Here is a 6,124-nt window from a genome sequence, read left to right on the forward strand (position 1 = left end):
ACCGGGTTTGTTGAATTTACACCTTGTTCCAGGTTGAAGAGCAAGCACAAAGGATTGTGGTCGCTCTCCAATCTTGGAATCACCTGCATATCGACCACTTTATGCCAACCTCTGACATCTATAAGGATATAATCTATCCTACTACTTGATCTTAAATTGTCAAAGGTGTGCTTACCCTGTGAGTCAGAGGAGGTGCGGCCATTTACTGCCCTCAGTCCTCTGGATAGGCCTAACCTTTTAGCCTGTATTGCCACTTCTGTCCACTTTTTTACCAGCGGGAGGTCTAATTGGGGAATTCCCCATTTAATGTCTTCCTCTTGTGCCAGGTCGTTGTCCTCGCATCCTAGAGGTTCGAATGTTGTGTTCAGGTCTCCCCCCACCAGGATGGTATACTGCGTTGGTAGAGTCTCTAAGTCATTATCTAATGCTCCTATCACATCAGAAACTGTGCCCCCATGGGTTCCCCTGGCATAGATGTTATATATTGCCAGGTTATAACCATCAGCCCAGGTGAGCACTATAGAGAGTAAGTCACTGTTAATAATATGACTCTGCTTGATGGTGCATTGTAGGGATTGGCGTATCCATATAATAAGACCCCCAGAAGGCCGCCCCTTAGTGTTCTTTTTCGCAGGTACATAAAAATTTAGGAAGCCCTGGCGAAAAACTGGTGCCACTGACCATGTTTCCTGTAGCATGATAACATCATGATGGTCAATGAACTGGCAACATTCGGGAGTCTCCAATTTATGGTGGATACCCGCTATGTTCCATGAAATGAACTTGATACTACCTTTCAATTCAGTATTCCCCTCTTGTGAAAATATGCTCTAATTAAAGGGGAGCAAGGGGGATAGAGAAATAATTTCCTCGTTATTGGTAATGGTATGAATAGCTGGTGGACTATACACTACTATGCTAGGAGTATAATCACTATGATCGGGAATCTTACCCTCACAACAATCTGTTTCTGGCTTCATTAGAGTGTTATTGATTCCGTGGTTAACCTCTACAACCTTAAATTTTCCTATGCTGCACGATTCTTCCAGTCAATCACATTGGCTTAGACCCGAAAGGGCCGAGAACCTATTTTCGGTCAAAGTACCCCAATTATTTCTATTTTCTGGGATTTTGGCTTTTCTAAGTACAGGGTTCCACTTCGTTTTCAGCATTGTTGGGTTTAAGATGTTACCTTTTTTTATATAAAAGAAATCCAACGTTAATGGCACTATTTCAGTGGATCTACGCTGAGGGGGGTATATGTTAGCTAGAATATTTGGCAAAACTTCTGTGTCTGAGAAATGTAGCACCACGCAATCCCCCTTAAATTTTTTGCTGCCACCCCCAATCCATTCGACTCTTCTAGCTTTAACTATTTCCTGGTCCCTGCCACCCGGTTTAAAAGCCATATTCTTTGATAACCAATGAAGTGATTTGTTTATCAAAGCAGTCGGCGCTCTCACAGCGCGTCAATTCCGCGCCCTGCCGCGAGGCCTGCCGGGTGTTGTGGTTCCCGGAGCTGCGGCGCGAGTCTTAGGAGCAGAGTGACTCTCGGCGGTGGCGGCTTTTCCTCCTGGGTGCCCCTGGCAGCGTCAGCGTAGTGAAGGTAAGTTTGTGATTCTCCCCCGCTCTGCCGGGATGTCCCCTTCTTTATGGCGCCGTCGGAGCTCTCACAGCGCGTCAATTCCGCGCCGCCGCGAGGCCTGCCGGGTGTTGTGGTTCCCGGAGTGGCGGCGCGAGTCTTAGGAGCAGAGTGACTCTCGGCGGTGGCGGCTTTTCCTCCTGGGTGCCCCTGGCAGCGTTGGCGTAGTGAAGGTAAGTTTGTGCTTCTCTTTACGTTTTATGCCTTATTGGTGTCATGGCCTCATACATCCTGTTAGTACCATGCCATATGGTGGATGAGAGCCATTCAGTGGTGTCTGGCAGTTGTTCCAATATCAAGGGAGTACATTGGCTTAGGTACAGCTCTTCCAGTCAGTCCATCTGGATCTGCACTGGTGGATAGACCCCCTCCTACCTTTTGGTGTGTTTTCCTTTCAGCCTTCCGCAGGCACAAGGTACAGTAGTCACTGATGCTTCCTCACTGGGCTGATGTGCCTTTCTGGCTGACTTGATGGTGTAAGGCCGTTGGTCAGCTTAGAAGCAGCATCTGCACACAAATGTGACGAGCTCCAGGTGGTTTACCTTCCCATGATGGCATTTCTCCCTTGCATCTTAGGGAGCACCATTCAGATTCTGTCAGTCAGTATCGCCATCCATTATAGCAATAGACAGGGCAATGTGGAACATGGTCCCTTTGTTGGGAAGCATTTTGCCTGTTGCATTGAGCACAGCGAATGGGTACTTTCCTGTTAGCTACCCAACTTTAGATTTCCTCAAAGAGAGACCAAATGTTTTAAGTCCTGTCTCACTGAAAGACTAGTAGTGGGAAACCATCCTGAAATTACAGAAGTGATCTTATCCTGATTGGGGTTACCATTCATGGGTCTCTTCCCCATGACCCAGAAAACAGCCTCCACAATTTTCTGCCATACAGTTCCCTCTGAATGTCCCTAGCAGATGCCTTCAGCTTTAGCTGGTCTCATGGCTTGCTGTATGCATTTTTACCTGTTCAGTGGTCCTACGGAAGGTGTGGGTAGATTGAGCGCAACCCATATGGCGTGGAATATCTGGTACGTCAGTTTGTTGACAAGCAGCATTCAGGCACCTCTTCCTCTCCCACACAGGGTGGGCGTGCCCCTGCAGGAAGATGAGTAGGTGCTTCACACCAGTCCCCAAACAGAGTGGCTGCACACATGGAGATTGAACTGTGCCAGAGAGAGTTTTTTTGCCTTCCTGCTGAAGTTGTGCTGCCATGACACTCGCTGTGAAATCCAGTTATGGGGTCTTGGAAACAAAATTGCTCATTGGTGGTAGTGGGAAGGTCTAAATAATGTGTATTCCATCCTTTCCAAAGTCTTTTGATTTGCTCTATCTCTTATCCAGCAGGGTCTGGCAGTGGCTACAGTTAAATGTAATTTGTCTGCCATGTCCTTCCTCATGTGTCCCCCAGACCAGCCATATTTGTTTAGGTCACCACAAGTGGAGATTTTCCTAAAGGTTCAATGTACTTGTTTCCTCCTACTCCATTCATTGTTCGACAATGGGATTTAACTCTTGTGTCGACTTTGCTTTGCTCATGGCATCCCCATTCAAGCCAATAACCCAGTTGCCAAGTTCAACGCCTGACATTGAAGGCTGGACTGTAATTGGTAGTAACTTCAGCCCATAGCCATGGGAAATTCAGCCTTCTAATTTTGTCTGCCTTTCTTGATTTTCTACCCAGAAAGGTTGGTTATTTGAACCTGCCCATCTTTTCTTTTTTTTTTTTTACTGAAGATGATATCAGCTTTTCACATAAGTGAATCATTACCCTTCCAACTTTCTTCCTTTTTCTTCATCCTACCAAAGAGGAGAAGCAGCTGCATTGACTGGATCCCACATGCGCCGTGTCCTATCACATTGATCTTATTCCACAGAACAGAGTAGATGTTTCGCTCTCGTGGGCTTTACCAGAGATAAAAGAGCAAAGCGGTGACCAAACATTCCAAGCCTCGTTGGGCCATTCTTTGTATCAAGATCTGTTATGTTTTAAGCAAAGACCCTCCAGAGGCAATTTGTGCCCACTCCACTAAACCCTTGGCTGTTTTGACGGACCTCACAGAGGCATTCTGGTGGCTTACAGCTGCTAGGAAACCATTTGCTTATCCTTCCATAGTTTTGCCAAATATTACTGGCTCACAGCTCAAGCACTTTGTGATGTATATTTTGCGAGGCCTGTGGTGCATGACTTTATTGGTTAAACTGCACTACTCAATTGCTCATCTCCGGGATAGAGACTTATGGTTGCAGATTCCTCACATTGTGAATTTCTCCAGGTGCCTGACAGGATATGGAAGCTTTAAAGAAATTCCCTTGCGCGTCGACAGGTAGTGTCATACAGCTCCTCGTCAGATCAGTCCACTCCAGATAAGATGTTGTGACCTTTTTAAAAATACAATCTCCACACGCTCACTTCAGTTCCTTTCTTTCCACACCTTCCAATGTAGATCCAGAGCTAGCAGCTGTCTTCTGACAGACTTTTCTTCCCACACAAGAATCTTTTTTTTTTGTAAAAAAAAGAAATAAATCAGTGTGCAGAGATGGGCCCCCAAAACAACAGGGTTTAGGCCATGTCATGACAGTCACCGACAGATGTTGGTGACAGAGATCCATGACGTCTGCCTCTGGTGCCTAAGCGCCTCACACTACTCCGTGTTGTGCTTCTGCTGGGCTACAATCAACCTTAAGGCTATCTGTGAGCGCAAAGCCAACCTTATAAAGAAATGGTCTTGGTTGAGAGTGCAGATGCGCTCTTGTTCCCAATGCTATTCTCGTGATCGCTCAAAGTCACTGGAGTTCAGGTAAGTACCACAAAAAGTCCAAAATGAATTAACATTGTACTGCCACTTGCTCCAAGTCACATAACACTCCGAGAACCTCCCAGCCTCGTAGTCAGCCCCACACAAGGAGCTGATCCTCCCTGTACCTCCGTTGAGGACGGCGATTTCACTGCAGTTTAAGGAGTATAAGGAGGCCATAGCAAAAGTTTTGGTGCTTGACCGAATCCCTCTGGAGTACCTCTAGTCCCCATCGATTCAAGATGGCTGTCAATTGGCTCCCTCCCCAGCACCAACCTCTTGCTCAACTTTGAGCTGAGGTCAGTCACTTTTCTGATCCCATTTCTAGCCCCAGTGCATTGTCCGAAACCAACTCTGGTGATGCATCTTCCTCCACCGACCCGAGTGACTCCGGACCCGGATCAAATAGTTTTTTCTGATTTGAAAGCTCAGTTCCGGACCCTAAATGTCACCATTATGCCCAGTCCGGGACCCTGACAGATACCACCACTATGATGAAGGTGAAGGACAAACTTCCATCCACCCCCCTCTCCTGCCCCCCTTGACATTGGCCTACCCTCTCCTAACCTGGCAATGGCTGCTGAAAACTCACTTCTCTTTCGCTACAAAGATTAGGAGGGTGGTGGCGGTCTTGAAACTGACACGCCCCATGCAAGGAATCAAACTAATGTCTGTCAGGGGTCCTTAAATCTACTACTCTCACCCAAGAACCTCTTTTGCCTTTCAATGAAGCGGTCATTGCTGTTCCCACCAGTAAACAGACAAGTGACGAGACTGCACAGGACAGCTCACCGGACTGTGACTTTCTGCTCCAACATTCCACCCCCGAGAACTTGGTGGTACAGACATCATTAGTTGGGGTGGATGGTAGTCACTATTTTAATATTAGGCCCTGTCTTAAATTGGTTTGCTTCTTTCTTGCAAAACTGTACCCAAAGAATCAAAGTCAACCAATCACTTGCTGCTAGTACTCGGGTCCCTACTGGAGTGCCTCAAGGCTTAGCACTTTCGCCCACGCTCTTCAACCTTTTCATGGAACCTCTCTCCGATATTCTGAATTGCTCTAGCATTCAATATCATATGTATGCTTATGACACTCAACTGTATTTGAGGACCTCCTCTTCAGATGACAGAAAAACTCTAAATGGTGCGCTTCTGAAAACTCAGCAATGGCTAACTCATAATCATCTGCTGTTAATTACCCTAAAAACAGAATTCCTTCTGATTGCCCCCGCAACCACTCAGCACCTACCCAAGATTTGATCAAACAACTTTCTGCACTCCACTGCACGCCTCATGTTGTTGACTCTGGTAGATCTTTAGGTATCACCCTGGACAAATACCTAAATATGCAAGATCACATTAGTGCCACTATTAGGGGACCCAATCATCAGCTCAACACTCTTAAGAAAAATCAAGCCATTCTTACCTCCCGAGGACATCCAGTTAACAGTCCAATCCCTGCTTATATCACTCTTGGAATATGGTTCGGTGACCCTAGCGGGGCTACCTAGAGCTGGATTAGCTCTGCTTAGAGCCACTCTGAACGCTTCTGCCAGACTTATCACAGGTTCCAGAAAACATGACCATATCACACCTGACTTACTTCATCTTAACTGGCTATCCATTGAAGCAAGGGTCCGTTTTAAAATAGCCTGCCTGACGCACAAACCTATTCATTACAA

Source organism: Lissotriton helveticus, chromosome 1_1 (genome assembly GCF_964261635.1).
Source record: "Lissotriton helveticus chromosome 1_1, aLisHel1.1, whole genome shotgun sequence".
In the NCBI taxonomy this organism is placed as follows: domain Eukaryota; kingdom Metazoa; phylum Chordata; class Amphibia; order Caudata; family Salamandridae; genus Lissotriton; species Lissotriton helveticus.